Below are 22,032 nucleotides of genomic sequence, written 5' to 3'. Positions count from 1 at the left end.
ACTGCCCCACTCCTGGGGCGAGATTCTCCAAACCCCCCCGGGTCGGAGAATCGCCGGGGGCTAGCGTGAATCCCGCCCCTGCCGGTTGCCGAATTCTCCGGCACCGGAGATTCGGCGGGGGCGGGAATCGCGCCGCGCCGGTTGGCGGGGTCCCCCCGCGATTCTCCGGCCCGGATGGGCCGAAGTCCCACTGCTAGAATGCCTGTCCCGCCGGGGTGGATTAAACCACCTACCTTACCGGCAGGCTCCAGGGTCCTGGGGGGGAGGGGGGGCGCGCGGGACGATCTGGCCCCGGGGGGGGTGCCCCCACGGTGGCCTGGCCCGCGATCGGGGCCCACCGATCCGCAGGCGGGCCTGTGCCGTGGGGGCACTCTTTTCCTTCCGCCTTCGCCACGGTCTCCACCATGGCGGAGGCGGAAGAGACTCCCTGCACTGCGCATGCGCGGGGATGCTGTGAGCGGCCGCTAATGCTCCCGCGCATGCGCCGCCCGGCCATGTCATTTCCGCGCCAGCTGGTGGGGCACTTCCGCCAGCTGGCGGGGCAGAAATCAGTCCAGCGTGGGCCTAGCCCCTCAAGGTTAGGGCTCGGCATCCCAAGATGCGGAGGATTCCGCACCTTTGGTGCGGCGCGATGCCCGACTGATTTGCGCCGCTTTTGGTGCCGGTCGGCGGACATCGCGCCGATACCGGAGAATTTCTCCCCTGGTCCACTCCATACAGCGTTGGGGGGAGCCTCACCAGCGTTTATTGCCCACCGGGAATCGCTTCTAAAGGTCCGTTAACGGGCCCAAATGTCCGATTTTGGCGGGAGCTGCCGAACATGCAACCTACCTGGGCATGGCCGCAACGGGATATCCCATCAATAACTTTTGTAATCTCCCAACGATACTGCAACGTCTCTAATCTGGAAATCTATTAATCAGATACACGAGTTGTCCGGAAACCATCAGAGGGGCCCAAGCAACTCCAGTAGTTTGGGAGTGGAAACATGGAGGATACAGTAAAATAATTTTTATAACTGCTTGATAAAGTTTTATCACTTTGCTTTATGCTTCAGATAGATATTTATATCCAGCATGTTTCCTGGTTCACACACACACACAGGCATCCTAACGTCATTCTATGACCAGGAAAAATCCAAAATCCAACCCATCCCTAATTGCCACAGGGCTTCTTGGGCTATTTCCGAGGGCAGTTAAGAGTCAACCACATCGTTGTGAGACGCAGGTTTCCCTCACCAAACACATTCATGAGCCAGATCGATTTTTAAGACAATCAACAATGATTTCACAGTCATCATTAGATTTTTAATTCCAGATTTTTTTTTTTTTTTTTTTTTTTAAATCGACTTTAAATTCCACGATCGGAGTCTCTGAGTTTCTGAATTACCAGTCCAGCGACAATACTACTGCACCATCGCCTTCCATGATCCAGTAAAGTTTCTGGTCAATGTTGACTTACAGAATTTCATGATGGGGGTTTCTCCAATGGTAATGCCAATGAATGTCGAAGGGAAATGGTTAATTCCCTCTTCACGGAGATTAGCATTGTCTGGCATGAATGTTCACTGCCACTTACAAGCTCAAGCCCAAATGTTGCCCAGATCTTGCTGCATGTGGACATGGACTGCTTCATTAACTGAAGAATTGTGAACTGAATTGAATCCTGCACAATCGTCAGTGAACATCCCCACTTCTGACCTTGTGATATTGGGAAGATTATTGGTCAAGCAGGTGACGATGGTAGGGCCTAGGACACGGGCCTGAGGAACTCCTGCAGTGATTTCTATGCATGGAGACAATTGGACACCACAACGCTTTGTTAGATGTGACTCCAGTATCTCCGATTCTCATTGGCTTCAGTTTTACTGGGCTCTTTGATGCTCCACTCAGTCCAAATGCTGGCTTGATGTCAAACGCAGTCACACTCACCTCATCTACGGAGTTCAGTTCTATTGTCCATATTTGGACCAGCATTTGAATTAGGTCTAAAGCTGTGTGACCTTGAGATCGCGAGTGATTGTGGGGCTACTGGAGATTGCAATGACTGAAAGAAGTGAAGCTATGGAATGATTAAAATACAGGAATGGGAATCTTACAAATCAAGGTGCTGCCAGACCAAGGATTATTATAGGTCAGCAAACAAAAGGGTGACAGAAACCGAAAAACGTTAGAAGTAGAAGTAGGTATTGATTCCTTTCAAGTCTGCTCTACCATTCAGGAAGATCAAGGTTGATCTTCATTTCCCCATGTCACCCATGCTTTGAGGATGCAGTGTCTCAATGCTGCCATGTACCAGAACCAAAAGGGATTCCACTCCATCAACATCCAATGACCATAGGACTGAACAATGCAAAGCATTGCCTGATTATCCAGCAGGAGTCAAGATGCCTTCTTTCTGCATCAGTCCGCTGTGCCAGCTATAACCGAGTCACTATGATAAACCAAAAGGTGGCTACTGAGTCACAAAGGTGATCCACCAGCATGACTGATGACTGGTGCACAACTGGGGGGTCTTGCAAATATCTCTAGCTCCAGCTTAAAATATATAGGTGGTACGGTAGCACAGTGGGTAGCACTGTTGCTTCACAGCTCCGGAGTCGCAGGTTCAATTCCCGGCTTGGGAGCCGGATAATTAGGCAATGCTTTACATTGTTCAGTCCTATGGTCATTGGGTCACTGTCTGTGTGGAGTCTGCACGTTCTCTCAGTGTCTGCGTGGGTTTCTTCCGGGTGCTCTGGTTTCCTCCCACAAGTCCCGAAAGACGTGCTGTTCGGTGATTTGGACATTCTGAATTCTCCCTCTGTGTACCCGAACAGGTGCCGGAATATGACGACGAGGGGATTTTCACAGTGACACATTGCAGTGTTATTGTAAACATGTTTAGCAAGGGTGATTGCTCCATGAACACATGGGCAGATATGGCTGGCAGCCCTTCTCCCCTACTCCTCCACCACGCTTTTTCATCAATTTGTCTTGCTCTGCATGGCCCTGCGTGGACGGGGCTTCCTTCTCAATGCTGACAACATGCTTGGCCTTCACAAAGTGTGTTTGATCTTCGGAAACCAACTCCGGGACACAGTCCTCCATCCTCTCCGCCAACAACTTAGCCAATACTTTCACATCCATGTTCAACAGTGACACGAGTCTATACGACCCACATTCCACCTGGTCCTCCCCTTTTTTTGGTGATTAGTGTGATTACTGCCTGCGTCATCTCTCCGGCAGCTCCCCCTTCTCCAGTACTTCATTAAACTCCCCCAACAGATGTGGTGCCAGGTCCGTCACATATTCCTTATAAAATTCCACCAGGTACCTATCCGGCCCAGGAGCCTTCCCCGACTTCATACCCCTGATACTATCCAGCACCTCGCTCAGCTCCAGAGGCTCCTCCAACGCCTGCCTCTTTGCTTACTCCACCTGGGGAAATTCCAGCTCGTCCAGAAACCGTTCCATGTCCCCCTCCTCTCCCCCCGGGTCCACTTCGTAAAGTCCCTGATAATACTCCCTAAACACCTCGTTTATCTTCTCTGGCTCCGACACCACATCCCAAGCCCCAGTCCGTATCTTCAATATTTCCCTGTACACGGCCTGCTTCCGCAGCTGAAGCACCAGCATACGGCTCGACTTCTCCCCATACTCGTATTGCACCTCTCTTGCCCTGCGCAGCTGCCCGAACGCCCTCCCCATTGTCAGCCTGTCAAACTGCCCCTGCAAACCTTTCCTCCTCGCCAACCCCTCCACTGTGGGCACCCTTGAATATTCTCTGTCTACCTCCACTATCTTGCTCACTAGACAGTCATGTTCTTGTTTGGGTGGGGAGGGTAACGGCGGCACAGCAGGGGTGGGTTTAGCATAGTGAGCTAAACATCTGGCTTGTAATGCAGAACAATGCCAGCAGCACGGGTTCAATTCCTGTGCCAGCCTCCCAGAACAGGCGCCAGAATGTGGCGACTAGGGGCTTTTCACAGTAACTTCATTGAAACCTACTTGTGACTAAGCTATTATTATTATTCATGCTCCTCCCTCCTTTCTCTATCTGCATCAGCCTTAAACAAAATAATTTCCCCCGACCACTGCCTTCAGTGCTTCCCAAAAAATGGCCGTGGACACCTCCCCATTCTGACTCAACTCCGCATACTCCTTAATCGTTGCCTGAACCTTATCACAAAAACCTCCATTTAACAGCAAACCACAAAATCTCCTGACACACTGCAAAGTAATCAATCCTCGAATACACCTTATGGACATGTGAAAAGAAGGAATACTCCCTTCTTCCCGAGTTCTGAAAATGTCATGGGCCCACCATACCCATCCTCTCCATACACCCACCCCCCCCCCCCCCCCCTCGCCATTCGTACCCTACCCATTGACCTGGAGCTCGACCTATCCACCCTTGGCTCCAGGGCACGGTTAAAATCTCCTCTCATGATCAACTGGTGCATGGCCAAATCCAGGATTGCTGCCAGCAACCCCCTCATAAAACCCACATCATCCCAATTTGGGGCATCACATTTACCAACACCACTGGTGCCCCTTCCAATCCGCCATCACACATCTCCCATCTGGATCCATCACCTCCTTCGCACTCTCAAACCCCATTTTGATGCTCATTAAAATCGCCACTCCCCTCGCTTTCAACTCCATCCCCACGTGAAATACCTGCCCGACCCACCCCTCCCTTAACCTAACCTGTTCCTTCACACGGAGGAGTGGCTCCTGCAGAAAGACCACCCCCGCTTACAAGCTCCAGTGGTGCATGAACACCCATAAACTTTTAACTGGCCCATTCAGTCCCCAGACGTTCCACGTTACCAGCCTTACCGGAGGCTTGCACCTCCAAACCCCTCTACAGTCCGTCATCTTCCCTACTTCCGTCCCCTTTATTCCACCCTATACATAGCCCATCCCAAACTCCACCCTATTCCTAGCCCATCCCAGATGGCCCATTCCTCTGCCGCTGACCACATCATCTCTCACCCCCTGCCACGTCGCAACAACCTTCCCCCCCGCCCCCACTTTCCCCCATTCTTCCTGGCCACCCCTCTCGGCCTTCTCCCCCACCACCTTGCTTCCGTTCACCAACATAACCTGCCAGCACGGCTGCCCCTGCCCAAAGGCACCTCCCAATGACCTCCCCTTCCCTCTCCTCCCCACTCCTCAGATCAAACTATAGGTGCAATCTTTCTGCAGTACATATTTAGCATCAGCCGTGAATGCTATTTCACAAGTTACATGTAATTTGGATTTAATTTCTCCCAAATTCTCTCAGATTTTCTAGTTCTGTTAAGTGTTTCGGATTACTTTTATCAGTACAAAACCGATATTGTGATTTAAGAGTAGGGCCACTTAGGTTGCAGACATGCAAACAGTAAATGGTATGGCATTATCTCCAGCATAATCCTTTGGTCATGCCTTATGCAGGATATTGGCTATCTGGTGTGAAGCCCAGTTCAAAAGTATTCAAAAGCAGCAGATTCATTGAAACACTTTGGGAACTTTAGCAATTTTTTTTCTTCAATGTTCGTATTTGAAAGGATAGTGTCAATACTAAAAGTCGTAGTAATAATCAGGGCCGAGTTTTAAGGCCGATTTAAAGTGGATATCTTAAATTAAAGAATTGAGCAGTTGAAAACCACCGTCTGCAGAAGCTGGAATCTGAATGTACAAAACTCAAGTCTGTCTGAAGCAGCTCCTGAATAACCCATCAAGTAATTATCCTTGCTACTTGAGATTCACTGGTCTATTGTCCACAGTTATCGATACCCATCAAGTGATCGTTGTTCCTACTTAAGATGCATTGGCCTATTGTTCACAGTTCCCATCAAGCAATCGTCACTCCTCCCAAGGCAGGCTCAGGTACCCTGTCAACAGGTCATCAACCAGAACATTGGGCACTGAGACCCTGCCTCCTGAAACTCGATTGGCTGAAAGCCAAGGGCAGTTTGACAATGCAACAAGGATAAAAAGATAGGCATTTGCCAGACAGGGAAGGAAAAAACTGGAAGCTTGTGTGAGGTGACCTTGACCAGACTTGAAGGAAGGAAACCAGCAAGGAACAGCCAGCGAGAATCACCTTTACAAAGTGGAACCAGAGGGACTCCAGGATCAGATCTGCAGCTTACCAAATGACCTTTACGGGAAGGATAGTCGAATCCTGGGTGTTTCTTGTAAGTAAAGTGGGTAATGTATGGGTTAACTATATTTAATAAAGTGTTGCATTATATCGGTGTTCTACTTTGTTCTCATAAATAAAGACACCTGGATAAACTTTAATTAAAGAGCTGGTTGAAGTATCCGAATTGCACAGATGCTTCAAAGTATAACCCATTATTCTAAAGCTGGAGTGCTCCTTCTAAGATGAGCGTGAGGTCAGGTGTAATGCCTGGATCTGGTACGTCCCTCTTGTGGGGACCATGATTTGGATTCAATTTGAACTGTTGTTTTGGAGCAGGCAAGGAGCTGGATTAGGCGTTTGCCCCCTGTCCACACTCTGAGCTCTGGCTTTGTAACTCTGATAAAGTAATTTTAAAAAAAAGACAGTGACATAAGAATGAACAATGTATGTACTTGTCCTCCTAAATTTACTTTACCCATAGAAAACCTAGTCGAAACAACAGCACAGAACCTTTTTTGCGATCTGGACCGGGTACATTTATAAACAAAACAGAAAAGATTTGTTCATAGAGATTCCCTACAGTGCAGGAGACCATTCTGCCTATCTTTTCTGCACTGGCCCTTGGAAAGAGCACTCCACTTAAGCCCACACCGCCACCCAATAACCCCGTCATCCACGTAACCTTTTTGGACACTTAAGGGCAATTTATCATGGCCAATCCACCTAACCTGCACATCTTTGGACTGTGTGAGGGAGCCGGAGCACCCGGAGGAAACCCTCGCAGACACGGGGAGAACGTGCAGACAGCGACCCGAGCCAGGAATCAAACCCAGGACGCTGGAGCTGCGAAGCAACCGCACCAACCACTGTGCTGCCCCACTCCACTAGGTCCTCTATCTCCCTCCCGAATTCTGACTCATCGTTGTAGTCCTTTGTCATGTGTCCCTCCTGCCTGCAGTTTTTGCAGAAGGTGACGCTGCAGTTGGCAGCAACATGTCCCATTTTGCCACCGGTGCGACACACTCGTGGGTGCCCCGCACAGTAAAGGTAGCCGCAACTTCCTCCAATGGCGAAACTGGAGGGGGGTTGCTGGCTTGTTCCGTTCTCAAGGTCACCTTGACCTGATGTTCACTTGTCCAGATGCCAAAGGTGTCCTTCAGTTCTACGCTGCTACCTTTCAGCTCGACGTACCTGGCGAGGAACGTGAGCACATCAGACACGGGGATTTGGGGGTTGTACATGTGCAGTGTAACAACCCGGTTTCGCTGCGACGGTAGCGTGAACAGAGGCTCCGCAATCAGGATAGACAGGGGCCGTGGTTGCCTTTTTCCTTAAAACGCCTTCAGGGGCAGGGGGAGCTGACGTTTCGGGTCAAGGTGACCCTTTGTCAAGGCTCTTTGTTTGAGCTTTGAGGGGGGGGGGGGGTCATCTGGACTCGGGGCGTTTACTCTTTTCTCTCCCTGCAGATTCTGCCAGACCTGCTTGAGATTTTCCAGCATTTTCTCATGTTTTTTGCCCCTTGGTATTTCTCAACTCCACCCATACAGACGCCACATTGTCAGAGCTAATATCCTTTCTCATTATTGTGTTAATTTCCTCTTTAACCAGCAGTGCCACACCACCACCTTTTTCTTTTATGTCATTCAGTCCCCAGACGTTCCACATTACCAGCCTTACCGGATCCGGGCTTGCACCTCCCAACCCCTCTACTGTCCATCATCTTCCCTACTCCCGTCCCCTTTATTCCACCCTATACATAGCGCATCCCAAACTCCACCCTATTCCTGGCCCATCACCGATAGCCCATTCCTCGGCCCCTGACCACATCATCTCTCACCCCCTGCCACGTCGCAACAACCTCCCCTCTCCCCCTTCCCCTTCCTACCCTGCCCCCCCCACTTTCCCCCATTCTTACTGGCCACCCCTCTCTGCCTTCTCCCCCACCACCTCGCTTCCGTTCACCAACATAACCTGCTAGCACGGCTGCCCCTGCCCAAAGGCACCACCCAATGATCTCCCCTTCCCCCTCCTCCCCACTCCTCAGATCATGGAGGAATGCTCCCTGCGGACCTTGCCCTCCCCATCCAAACGAGGACTTTTTCTGAACTCTAAGCAGCCTTCTCCGAAAGCAAACAAACCAATGTTAATCACAAACAGTCCCATAAAACAGGAAAGGGCGATGGGAATATAAACTCTTTCCCCCCCCCCCCCCCCCCCGACAACACCTTACAATCTCAGAATTTAACAGCAACCTCCCCGCCTCTCCCCCCCCCCCCCCCCCCCGCCCCCACCCAATGAACAGACGAAAATCCCCCAATCCGTACCCACTTCAAACATGCTGCCTACCATTACAAAGTGCCAGCACCCCAGTTCCCAAGCATTGTCCGTTCAGTTCTCCCCTAGTTTATGCTCCTTAATGAAGTCTTTGGCCGCTTCTGGGGTCTCGAAATAATACTCGCAGCCTGGGAACATCACCTATAATTTCACCAGGTCGCATACCCCAAACCTGATCTGCCGCTGGTCGGTACACATTGCCTTGGCCTTGTTGAAGCCTGCCTGCCGCTTTGCCAACTCCGCTCCGTTGTCCTGATAAATCCGGTTGCTATTCCCCTCTCAGACGCAGGTACGGTTCTCCCTGGCCCATCGCAGAATCTTCTCTTTCTCCACAAGCTCTAGGCTTCTGCCTCATGGACCTATGCGTTCGATCCACTTCAGGCACCTTAACTAGCACCCCTTCTACCACCAGCCCGCCAGCATCTTCGAGACGTACCTCGTGGCACTCGCACCTTCCACTCCTTCAGGCAGGCCCACTGTTCACAGGTTCTGCCTTCTCGAGGCATTCTCCTGCTCCTCCACCTTTGCTCTCAACGTTTTACACAGGTCCCCTAGGAGCCCCACCTTCGCCACCACATGATCACTCTGGTCCAAGATCACTCCTTCGATCTCCCCAATCTCCAAACACCTCTTCGCCCGTTCCAGAGAACTCTTCAAGGGTGCCACAGCTCCTTCAATGGCTTCTGAACGATCCTCATGCATTTCCTTCCTCTGCCGGCAGAATTTGCCTCCATCTGGGGCCTTCCAGCTTGCATCAGCCCTTCCCCCGCTTGCATGCTTACAGTGGCTGCTACAGAAAAGGCTCCCTCCAACTTTTCAGCCAACTCTCTCACTGTCTTCTGCCGGGTCGGATAGCCAGCAGACGTACCACTTCTGGGGGATACTAATCCTCCAACATTCACCTGTGCCTTTTCATCCAAATTCCATCCAGTATTGGGTAAAAAGAGCTCTTTTCTGTGCCTTTAAGCAGAAGCTGCCGTGTGTGTGACCACTCACTCCATGGTCACAACCGGAAGTCTGTCCGGTGTTTCTCATGCGTTGGTGCAGGTTTGATGGGCCGAAGGGCCTATTCTGCGCTGTATTATTCTGGGAGACGGTGGCATTGTGGTAACGTCACTGAACTTAGAGACCTAATGCTCTGGGGACATGGGTTCAACTCCACTGCAGCAGTTGTAATTAAATTTATTTAGTAAAGTGTAAAATTGACAGCTCGGCATCAGTAATGGTGACCACAAAACTATCAACTGTCATAAAACCCCTCTGGTTTATTAATGTCCTTCAGGGAAGGAAATTTGCCAAGATTGTCACTCCAGATCCACAGAAACATGGTTGACTCTGAACTGTCCTGAAATGATCGAACAAGCTCCAGAGAAATGGGCAACAAATGCTGGCCTTGCCAGTGACTCCCATATCCCATGAAAGAATTAACTTTTTAAAAAAGCAATACAAATGAGATATCACACTGCAATTTTCATTCCTAATGTTTATATTTTAGAATATTTATAACTTGCAGTCATAACAGTCTGCGAGCTTCAACGGTAAGTTGTTATTGAGAATATTCAATTTAAAAAATATGCTTCCAAGTAGTGAGGCGCACTGAAACTATAGGTGCAATCTTTCTGCAGTACATATTTAGCATCAGCCGTGAATGCTATTTCACAAGGTACATGTAATTTGGATTTAATATCTCCCAAATTCTCTTACAGATTTTCTAGTTCTGTTAAGTGTTTCGGATTACTTTTATCAGTACAAAACCGATATTGTGATTTAAGAGTAAGGCCACTTAGCAGGTTGCAGATATGCAAAAGATAAGTGGTATGGCATTATCTTCAGCATAATCCTTTGGTCATGCCTTATGCAGGATATTGGCTATCTGGTGTGAAGGCAAGTTCAAAAGTATTCATAATGGAGCAGCAGATTCATTGAAACACTTTGGGAACTTTAGCAATTATTTTTTTTCCCCCAATGTTCGTATTTGAAAGGATAGTGTCAATACTAAAAGTTGTAGTAATAATCAGGGCCGAGTTTTAAGGCCGATTTAAATTGGATATCTTAAATTAAAGAATTGAGCAGTTTGAAAACCACCGTCTGCAGAAGCTGGAATCTGAATGTACAAAACTCAAGTCTGTCTGAAGCAGCTCCTGAATAACCCATCAAGTAATTATCCTTGCTACTTGAGATTCACTGGCCTATTGTCCACAGTTGCTGATATCACATTAACTGATAGTCACTCCCACTTAAGATGCATTGGCCTATTGTTCACAGTTCCCATCAAGCAATCATCACTCCTCCCAAGGCAGGCTCAGACACCCTGTCAACAGGTCATCAACTAGAACATTGGGCATTTTCAATTCTAATGTTTTTTGCCCCTTGGTATTTCTCAACTCCACCCATACAGAATCCACATTGTCAGAGCTAATATCCTTTCTCATTATTGTGTTAATTTCCTCTTTAACCAGCAGTGCCACACCACCACCTTTTCTTTTATGCCTGTCCTACCTAAATATCGAATACCCTTGTCACCCTGCAGCCATGTCTCCGTAATCCCAATTATATCGTACCCATTTATACCTATCTGCGCGATTATGTTAAAAATAGAATGAAAATATTTTTTTTTAAAGTGAACAACGACAGGCACCTCAAAGATTCTGGAGTGTAAGCCACCTTGCATCACAAAAACAGTCCAGCTGACCTAACACAATTGAGCCAGCAGTCAGTTTGTCTGCTGCAGCAGCTTTGAACAAAGACTGCCGTTCACAGGCTAGCAGAATTCCTTTCATGATACGGCCTCTGGACGCGATGAGAAATCTTGTTGCCCAGCCCGAGTGGTTAGACTCTGCAATGCACTGCCTGAGTGTGCAGCGGGCAGGTTCAAGCCTGCCTTTCTAAAGACAATGGGATAATTATCTGAAGAGAGAACATTTGCACCAGGCGAGTTGGTTGCTGCTGCTGCATTCTCACTGGCAAGACGTGCAAGTGTTTTCAAAAGTTTGTTCCGCAGCAGCAGCCTGTAACAGTGACGTACGAGGTTAGGCACCATCCTCTCCCATCTGATTGGGAGAGTCACCCGCTCCCATCAGATTGGTGGCGTACTGTTCATCTACATAACTGTCATGCTGTCTGACTGAAAAGGGGGAAAAGAGGCAAGTTCTGTCAATAGGAATCTCCTGTTCCAATGAGAAAGGCCAGGAGCAATATGACAAGAGTGAAAGTTTCAATGCTTACATCGAAAAGTCTTTGAATGCTGTCAGCCTGCTGTAAACGAAGGAAGGCATACGGCACTTCGCCAATTCAAGAGTATTGGGCATCGCTTCTCGGCCTTTTGGCTAAGATCAAGTGTAGTATCTGTTCTTATCAGTTTAATATCTGATACGTCCCTTATCTGGGGACCATATATTAAATTGATTTTTGGAGCAGGGAGATGGAATAGGGGCTTGCTCCGTCCACTCCATGCATCGACCTGGTATTGCAGTACCTCCGGGAACGGTGCACACACCCCCTTTATGGGGAATTTCAAAGTCAAAAAACAGCTCAAGCATGTACATGCACTTCTCTACTTCATGCCTTTTCTCTTCATTCTCCAATATGGACAATCTGCTTACAACACTTTGCAACCACTCGCCTGCTGTGCATCACTATTTCTTCCTGAAGCCGGTGCTGCCCCAGTGCTGCGGCTTTCAACCAACAGATGCTTCTGCTTGCAACACTTCCCCAACAATGGATATTTTGATGCAACGCTTCCCCAACAATGGATATTTTGATGCAACGCTTCCCCAACAATGGATATTTTGATGCAACGCTTCCCCAACAATGGATATTTTGATGCAACGCTTCCCCAACAATGGATATTTTGATGCAACGCTTCCCCAACAATGGATATTTTGATGCAACGCTTCCCCAACAATGGATATTTTGATGCAACGCTTCCCCAACAATGGATATTTTGATGCAACGCTTCCCCAACAATGGATATTTTGATGCAACGCTTCCCCAACAATGGATATTTTGATGCAACACTTCCCCAACAATGGATATTTTGATGCAACACTTCCCCAACAATGGATATTTTGATGCAACACTTCCCCAACAATCCACATTTTGACATCACTTTCAACAGTCTCGCAGCTTGCATCAATCGCTTCTCGGCCTTTTGGCTAAGATCAAGTGTAGTCTCATTTGATTGAGAGAAGCTGAGGATTTCGATGTCGATCGTGGATTGGAGAACTCGGAGGGATTGAAGTCGTCAAAGAGGAAACGTTTGGAGCTTGGCTGCTATTGGTGGATCTACATGCTGGCCTAAACCTCGGGTTTAGGCCTAACGCCGATACAGTTTCACACCCAACGTACGAGCTATGGATGCAGCTGCATCCCGACCACCAGGCTGGGGCGTGCGAAACACTGTCCGAGTCACAGTGAAGAAAACGGATGGAGAGTCACCTTTGGACCGGAAACACTTCGTGAAGAAGGTGCTGCTCGAGTGCTGTGGGTTTAAAGCAACAGAGATCTTCTGCTTGCAAAACTTCCCCAAGAATGGTTTCTTTGATGTCACCTTCAAGAGCGTCGCAGCGTGCATCAAATTCTTGAACGTCTTCAAGGAAAAAGGTAACCAGAGTCCCTTGTCGATCCTGACTGCGGAACCTCTGTTTACGCTACCGGCACAGCGAAATCGGGTTGTTACACTGCACACGTACAACCCCCACGTCCCTGTATCTGATGTGCTCACGTTCCTCGCCAGGTACGCTGAGCTGAAAAGTGACAGCGTGCAAGTGAAAGACACCTTCGGCATCTGGACAAGTGAGCACCAGGTCAAGGTGACCCTAAGAACGGACAGCAACGGAGCCATCCTGCATCCCCCCTCCAATTTCGCTATTGGAGTAAATCGTGGCTACCTCTACTACGTGGGACAGCCACGAGTATGCCACACCTGTGGCAAAACGGGGCATGTTGCCGCAAACTGCAGTGTGACCTTCTGCAAGAACTGCAGGCAGGAGGGACACATGACTAAGGACTGCAAAGAAGACAAGTGCTGCAACCTGTGTGGGGAGGCCGGCCATCTTTACAGGGCCTGCCCGAAACGCGGGGCAACATACGCTGAAATCATCAGCAGCGGAGTCAAAAAGGCGACCAGAGAGGAGGTGCATACACCCTCCACCGAAAAAGACACCATGGTTCAGAATGAGGAAAAGCAACAGAAGGGCCCCCAACAAAAAGAGGAGGCCCCAGCACCTCCTGACAACCCAACCCCAGCCCCATCTGATGAGGAACACTCAATGGAAGAGGAAGAGGATGGGACAAAGAATAAAGAGCCCTGGGAAACCGTGAACAGGGACAAACGTAAGAGGAAACAAAAAAACAAACTGAAGAACCCCCTGAGGGGTAGTGGCAAAAAGCGACACCTCTCAGCCGGCGCACTTAGTGCCGACACCTCATCCGATGAGGGAAAACAGGACAAGAATCGGCCTCAAATAAAGAGGCAAAGCACCGACGTGGAACGGAAGGCACAGACCCCCCAGACCACCGACCGGGAAGAAAACAAGGTCACAGACCAACCCCCGATAGCAACGAGCAGCAATAACCCAGGTGAAGACCGGCCTGCAACCCCAACACCTACTGACTGCCACGACGAACCCCAGGGCTACACCACCCCCCCAATGCATCTGCATCAAAATCACGGGGCCAGTACGGACCAGAACAGCTTTCTCAGCCCTGCAACTGTGCTAAAGTTTGCGAGCACCACCGGCATGCTGGGGAACATCGAACAGCTGGAACAGCCAACTGTATAGACTCTGGACTCTTGAGACTGGTAAATCTATCTTTTTTATAATGGGTTTAAAAATTGCATCCATAAATGTGCGAAGCATCAAAGATACTTCACGGTGTGTAGCCACACTCAACTATTTGGCAAATGTAAAAGCTGACCTACTGTTCCTGCAGGAGTGCGGAATTCCGCACCTCAGCAACTACAGGCGCTGGTCGAGCTGGTGGTCCCACGGGCCATCCATCTGGTCAGGAGGAAACGACTGCCGCTCCTCCGGCCTGGGTATTCTGCTGCGGGGAGGCAACTTCACCATCTCCGACGTTAAGGAGGTGGTGGGCGGGCGCCTCCTCGTAGCAGACGTGAAATACAAAAACACCCCTCTCAGACTTATTAATGTGTACGCCCCGGCCGTAAAAAGTGAGCGGCTGGCAGTCCTTCAGCAACTCCCACTGCTGTTGGCCACCTCCAAGCCGGTCATCCTGGGTGGTGACTTCAACTGCATCATCGATGCGGCTGGACGATCCAGCAAAGCCGACAGCAAACTAGACGCTACGTCCAGACTCCTGATGGAAACGGTAAGAGACGCCAAGCTGCTCGACGTCTGCAGCAACCCTGCAGACGGCGCGCAGCGTAGATACACATGGTCACGGCCAGACGGGTCCGTCCGCTCCAGGATAGACTTCTTTTTTGTGTCCCGAGCTTTCACGGTCAGGTCCACCGACGTAACGCCGGTGTTCTTCTCTGACCACTGCCTCCTACTGGCCGACTGCCACCTGCAGGAAGACCAGGGGGTAGGCAGGGGGACGTGGAAGCTAAATGTAAAACTGCTGACCCCTGAGAACATCGAGGAACTCAGGAGGGATTACAAAGGTTGGAGAACCGTGAAACCCCTCTTTGAGGCCCCACATCTCTGGTGGGAAGCAATCAAGGGGAATATCAAGAGGTTTTTCATCCTCAAGGGCGTTCAAAAGGTGAGAGAGAGACGAGGGGTCATGTCCAGGCTCCAGAAAAGTATGCAAAATTTGCTCCAGCTGCAGTCGATGGGGGTGGATGTCAAGGAGGATCTCCAAGAGGTGAAGAGCCAGCAAGCCTCGCTCTACACCTCGGAGGCCTCCAAGGTTATCTTCCGTTCCAGAGTCCGCTCCGTGGAGCAGGACGAAAAGTGCTCACGCTTCTTCTTCCAAAAGGTGCACAGAGACACCTCTGTGATCAGCAGCCTGAAGGAAGAAGATGGCTCTGAAAAGTCATCGCAGTCTGACATCCTGAGGATCAGCCAATCCTTTTATGCCGGACTGTATGACCTGAAGCCAACAGATAGCACTGTTTCCCAGACCTTCCTGTCGACTATCACGGAGGTCATAGGCGACAGCGAGCTGGAAAACCTGGACAAACCACTAACTCTGGACGAGCTGACAAAGGCCGCCAAGTCCTTCGAGACGAGTAAAACTCCCGGAAGCGACGGCTTACCGGTTGAGTTGTATTCGGCTCTGTGGGACTGGATGGGCCCAGACCTGCTGGAAGTGTACGAGAGTATGCTTCTGGAAGGCAGCATGTCAGAGTCCATGAGGAAAGGCATCATCACCCTCATCTACAAGCAGAAGGGGGAAAGGGAAGAAATTCGAAATTGGCGACCCATTTCACTGTTGAATGTGGACTACAAAATTCTAGCAAAGGTCATCGCCAATCGGGTCAGGTCTGCTCTGGAGTCGGTGATCCACCCTGACCAGACCTGTGCTGTACCCGGCAGGAAGATCTCTGATAGCCTCGCGCTACTCAGGGATACGATCGCCTACGTGCAGGACAGGGGGGTGGACACTTGCCTCATCAGCCTTGACCAGGAGAAGGCTTTTGACAGAATATCGCACACCTACATGATGGATGTGCTCTCCAAAATGGGGTTTGGGGAGGGAATTCGCAATTGGATCAAACTGCTCTACACAAACATCTATAGCGCAGTCTCAATCAATGGGTGGGAATCCGAAAAGTTCCAGATCAGATCTGGAGTCAGGCAGGGCTGCCCTCTCTCCTCTGCCCTTTTTGTGTGCTGCATAGAACCTTTTGCCGAGTCCATCAGGAGGGATCCGGGGATAAGAGGAGTGACGATCCCAGGCAGTGGAGGCATGCAAGTCAAGGCCTCCCTGTACATGGACGACGTTGCCGTCTTCTGCTCGGATCCTGCGTCTGTACGCAGGCTCTTGACCACCTGCGACCAGTTTGAACTGGCCTCTGGAGCCAAGGTAAACCGGGGCAAGAGCGAGGCCATGTTCTTTGGGAACTGGGCCGACCGGTCCTTTGTCCCCTTCACTGTCAGGTCCGATTACCTGAAGGTGCTGGGGATATGGTTCGGAGCTGCTGGGGCGTGCACCAAAAACTGGGAGGAGCGCATAGGAAAGGTAAGACAGAAACTGGGCTGGTGGGAGCAACGCTCCCTCTCCATTGCGGGCAAAACCCTGGTCATCAGGTGTGAGGTACTCTCGGTGCTACTGTACGTGGCGCAGGTCTGGCCCATAACCCGACCCTACGCCACAGCAGTCACCCGGGCCATCTTCAAATTTATCTGGCGATCCAAGATGGACCGTGTCCGAAGGGACACCATGTACAAACCTCTGGAGAAGGGAGGGCGGAACGTACCCAACGCCTCCCTCATCCTGCTGGCCACCTTTGTGTCCAGCTGCATCAAGCTGTGCGTGGACCCCCAGTATGCAAACACCAAGTGTCACTACATACTGAGGTTCTACCTGTCCCCGGTGTTGCGAAGGATGGGCCTGGCCTCATTGCCGCGGAACGCTCCAAGTAGTTGGACCGTACCGTACCACCTGTCCTTCGTGGAAAAGTTTTTGAAGAAAAACACCTTTGACCACAAGGCAATGAAGCAGTGGTCAGCACGTAATGTCCTCGAGGCCCTCAGGGAAAAGGAGACCGTGGAGGACGTTGGATGGTTCCCTGAGCAGACTGCCAGAGTCATCTGGCAGAACGCCTCATCACCAGAACTTTCAAACAAGCACCAAGACCTAGCTTGGCTGGTGGTGAGAAGGGCCCTCCCTGTCAGATTCTTCATGCACACCCGAAGGCTCTGCACCAATGCACGCTGCCCTCGGAGTGGCTGTGGGGGAAATGAGACGGTCACACACCTCCTTGTGGAATGTGCCTTTGCAAAGAAGGTCTGGAGAGAGATGCAGTGGTATCTGTCAAGGTTTATCCCAAACAGATCTGTGACACAGGACTCTGTGCTCTACGGACTGTTTCCAGGGACACACACCGAGACAAATATCAACTGCTGCTGGAAGGTCATCAACTCGGTAAAAGACGCTCTTTGGTCTGCCCGAAACTTGCTGATCTTCCAGTGCAAAGAATTGTCCTCGACCGAGTGTTGCAGACTGGCACATTCCAAGGTCCAGGACTACGTGCTGAGGGACGCACTCAAGCTTGGGGCAGCTGCCGCCAAGGCGCAATGGGGAAAGACCACAGTGTAAAGTCTATCCAGCAAATGTACACCGAGGGGCGCGTAACAGTGTAAAGCCCCTCGGTCTGGGCAATCAACACTCCAATGTATAAAACAAACATGCCACTGTAAATATTTAAGAAGGAATTGTAATGTAAAGAGTGATATGTGTATGACAATATCAAAATTGAATGAAAGAAAGTCAAGGCAACATGTAACCCTGCCGGAAATGTACAGTCAAGACAATTTGAAATGTTTCTGTAATGCTCATGATAAATTTTTATGAATAAAGTATATTTTTTTGAATAAAAAAAAAAAAAAATCTGTTCTTATCAGTTTAATATCTGATACGTCCCTTATCTGGGGACCATATATTAAATTGATTTTTGGAGCAGGGAGATGGAATAGGGGCTTGCTCCGTCCACTCCACGCATCGACCTGGTATTGCAGTACCTCTGGGAACGGTGCACACACCCCCTTTATGGGGAATTTCAAAGTCAAAAAACAGCTCAAGCATGCACATGCACTTCTTTACTTCATGCCTTTTCTCTTCATTCTCCAATATGGACAATCTGCTTACAACACTTTGCAACGACACTCGCCCGTGGATCAGAATTTCTTCGTGAAGCGGGTGCTGCGGCTTTCAACCAACAGATGCTTGCAACGCTTCCCCAACAATCCACATTTTGACATCACTTTCAACAGTCTCGCAGCTTGCATCAAACGCTTCTCCGCCTTTTGGCTAAGATCAAGTGTAGTCTCATTTGATCGAGGGAAGCTGAGGATTTCGATGACGATCGTGGATTGGAGAACTCGGAGGGATTGAAGTCGTCAAAGAAGAAACGTTTGGAGCTTGGCTGCTATTGGTGGATCTACATGCTGGCCTAAACCTCGGGTTTAGGCCTAACGCCGATACAGTTTCACACCCAACGTACGAGCTATGGATGCAGCTGCATCCCGACCACCAGGCTGGGGCGTGCGAAACACTGTCCGAGTCACAGTGAAGAAAACGGATGGAGAGTCACCTTTGGACCGGAAACACTTCGTGAAGAAGGTGCTGCTCGAGTGCTGTGGGTTTAAAGCAACAGAGATCTTCTGCTTGCAAAACTTCCCCAAGAATGGTTTCTTTGATGTCACCTTCAAGAGCGTCGCAGCGTGCATCAAATTCTTGAACGTCTTCAAGGAAAAAGGTAACCAGAGTCCCTTGTCGATCCTGACTGCGGAACCTGTTTACGCTACCGGCACAGCGAAATCGGGTTGTTACACTGCACACGTACAACCCCCACGTCCCTGTATCTGATGTGCTCACGTTCCTCGCCAGGTACGCTGAGCTGAAAAGTGACAGCGTGCAAGTGAAAGACACCTTCGGCATCTGGACAAGTGAGCACCAGGTCAAGGTGACCCTAAGAACGGACAGCAACGGAGCCATCCTGCATCCCCCCTCCAATTTCGCTATTGGAGTAAATCGTGGCTACCTCTACTACGTGGGACAGCCACGTGTATGCCACACCTGTGGCAAAACGGGGCATGTTGCCGCAAACTGCAGTGTGACCTTCTGCAAGAACTGCAGGCAGGAGGGACACATGACTAAGGACTGCAAAGAAGACAAGTGCTGCAACCTGTGTGGGGAGGCCGGCCATCTTTACAGGGCCTGCCCGAAACGCGGGGCAACATACGCTGAAATCATCAGCAGCGGAGTCAAAAAGGCGACCAGAGAGGAGGTGCATACACCCTCCACCGAAAAAGACACCATGGTTCAGAATGAGGAAAAGCAACAGAAGGGCCCCCAACAAAAAGAGGAGGCCCCAGCACCTCCTGACAACCCAACCCCAGCCCCATCTGATGAGGAACACTCAATGGAAGAGGAAGAGGATGGGACAAAGAATAAAGAGCCCTGGGAAACCGTGAACAGGGACAAACGTAAGAGGAAACAAAAAAACAAACTGAAGAACCCCCTGAGGGGTAGTGGCAAAAAGCGACACCTCTCAGCCGGCGCACTTAGTGCCGACACCTCATCCGATGAGGGAAAACAGGACAAGAATCGGCCTCAAATAAAGAGGCAAAGCACCGACGTGGAACGGAAGGCACAGACCCCCCAGACCACCGACCGGGAAGAAAACAAGGTCACAGACCAACCCCCGATAGCAACGAGCAGCAATAACCCAGGTGAAGACCGGCCTGCAACCCCAACACCTACTGACTGCCACGACGAACCCCAGGGCTACACCACCCCCCCAATGCATCTGCATCAAAATCACGGGGCCAGTACGGACCAGAACAGCTTTCTCAGCCCTGCAACTGTGCTAAAGTTTGCGAGCACCACCGGCATGCTGGGGAACATCGAACAGCTGGAACAGCCAACTGTATAGACTCTGGACTCTTGAGACTGGTAAATCTATCTTTTTTATAATGGGTTTAAAAATTGCATCCATAAATGTGCGAAGCATCAAAGATACTTCACGGTGTGTAGCCACACTCAACTATTTGGCAAATGTAAAAGCTGACCTACTGTTCCTGCAGGAGTGCGGAATTCCGCACCTCAGCAACTACAGGCGCTGGTCGAGCTGGTGGTCCCACGGGCCATCCATCTGGTCAGGAGGAAACGACTGCCGCTCCTCCGGCCTGGGTATTCTGCTGCGGGGAGGCAACTTCACCATCTCCGACGTTAAGGAGGTGGTGGGCGGGCGCCTCCTCGTAGCAGACGTGAAATACAAGAACACCCCTCTCAGACTTATTAATGTGTACGCCCCGGCCGTAAAAAGTGAGCGGCTGGCAGTTCTTCAGCAACTCCCACTGCTGTTGGCCACCTCCAAGCCGGTCATCCTGGGTGGTGACTTCAACTGCATCATCGATGCGGCTGGACGATCCAGCAAAGCCGACAGCAAACTAGACGCTACGTCCAGACTCCTGATGGAAACGGTAAAAGACGCCAAGCTGCTCGACGTCTGCAGCAACCCTGCAGACGGCGCGCAGCGTAGATACACATGGTCACGGCCAGACGGGTCCGTCCGCTCCAGGATAGACTTCTTTTTTGTGTCCCGAGCTTTCACGGTCAGGTCCACCGACGTAACGCCGGTGTTCTTCTCTGACCACTGCCTCCTACTGGCCGACTGCCACCTGCAGGAAGACCAGGGGGTAGGCAGGGGGACGTGGAAGCTAAATGTAAAACTGCTGACCCCTGAGAACATCGAGGAACTCAGGAGGGATTACAAAGGTTGGAGAACCGTGAAACCCCTCTTTGAGGCCCCACATCTCTGGTGGGAAGCAATCAAGGGGAATATCAAGAGGTTTTTCATCCTCAAGGGCGTTCAAAAGGTGAGAGAGAGACGAGGGGTCATGTCCAGGCTCCAGAAAAGTATGCAAAATTTGCTCCAGCTGCAGTCGATGGGGGTGGATGTCAAGGAGGATCTCCAAGAGGTGAGGAGCCAGCAAGCCTCGCTCTACACCTCGGAGGCCTCCAAGGTTATCTTCCGCTCCAGAGTCCGCTCCGTGGAGCAGGACGAAAAGTGCTCACGCTTCTTCTTCCAAAAGGTGCACAGAGACACCTCTGTGATCAGCAGCCTGAAGGAAGAAGATGGCTCTGAAAAGTCATCGCAGTCTGACATCCTGAGGATCAGCCAATCCTTTTATGCCGGACTGTATGACCTGAAGCCAACAGATAGCACTGTTTCCCAGACCTTCCTGTCGACTATCACGGAGGTCATAGGCGACAGCGAGCTGGAAAACCTGGACAAACCACTAACTCTGGACGAGCTGACAAAGGCCGCCAAGTCCTTCGAGACGAGTAAAACTCCCGGAAGCGACGGCTTACCGGTTGAGTTGTATTCGGCTCTGTGGGACTGGATGGGCCCAGACCTGCTGGAAGTGTACGAGAGTATGCTTCTGGAAGGCAGCATGTCAGAGTCCATGAGGAAAGGCATCATCACCCTCATCTACAAACAGAAGGGGGAAAGGGAAGAAATTCGAAATTGGCGACCCATTTCACTGTTGAATGTGGACTACAAAATTCTAGCAAAGGTCATCGCCAATCGGGTCAGGTCTGCTCTGGAGTCGGTGATCCACCCTGACCAGACCTGTGCTGTACCCGGCAGGAAGATCTCTGATAGCCTCGCGCTACTCAGGGATACGATCGCCTACGTGCAGGACAGGGGGGTGGACACTTGCCTCATCAGCCTTGACCAGGAGAAGGCTTTTGACAGAATATCGCACACCTACATGATGGATGTGCTCTCCAAAATGGGGTTTGGGGAGGGAATTCGCAATTGGATCAAACTGCTCTACACAAACATCTATAGCGCAGTCTCAATCAATGGGTGGGAATCAGAAAAGTTCCAGATCAGATCTGGAGTCAGGCAGGGCTGCCCTCTCTCCTCTGCCCTTT

The 22,032-nt window shown here is 50.5% G+C and overlaps 1 protein-coding gene and 2 non-coding genes across 8 annotated transcripts in view; 2 read left to right on the top strand and 1 right to left on the bottom strand.

The window, feature by feature from the left end:
- gjc2 (gap junction protein gamma 2) overlaps positions 1–22,032 on the bottom strand; it is a 448,407-nt gene that overhangs the window by 289,026 nt on the left and 137,349 nt on the right. The gene's annotated exons all lie outside the window — the stretch shown is intronic.
- Positions 11,758–11,948, top strand: LOC140425927 (U2 spliceosomal RNA). Its single transcript, XR_011948080.1, has one exon. It is a non-coding gene; the product is annotated as a U2 spliceosomal RNA (small nuclear RNA).
- LOC140425951 (U2 spliceosomal RNA) lies at positions 17,945–18,126 on the top strand. The gene has a single exon (XR_011948098.1). It is a non-coding gene; the product is annotated as a U2 spliceosomal RNA (small nuclear RNA).

Source organism: Scyliorhinus torazame, chromosome 6 (assembly GCF_047496885.1).
Source record: "Scyliorhinus torazame isolate Kashiwa2021f chromosome 6, sScyTor2.1, whole genome shotgun sequence".
Taxonomy (NCBI): Eukaryota; Metazoa; Chordata; class Chondrichthyes; order Carcharhiniformes; family Scyliorhinidae; genus Scyliorhinus; species Scyliorhinus torazame.
Note: the sequence above shows the minus strand (reverse complement) of the source record. Positions and strands in the feature narration are given on the sequence as shown.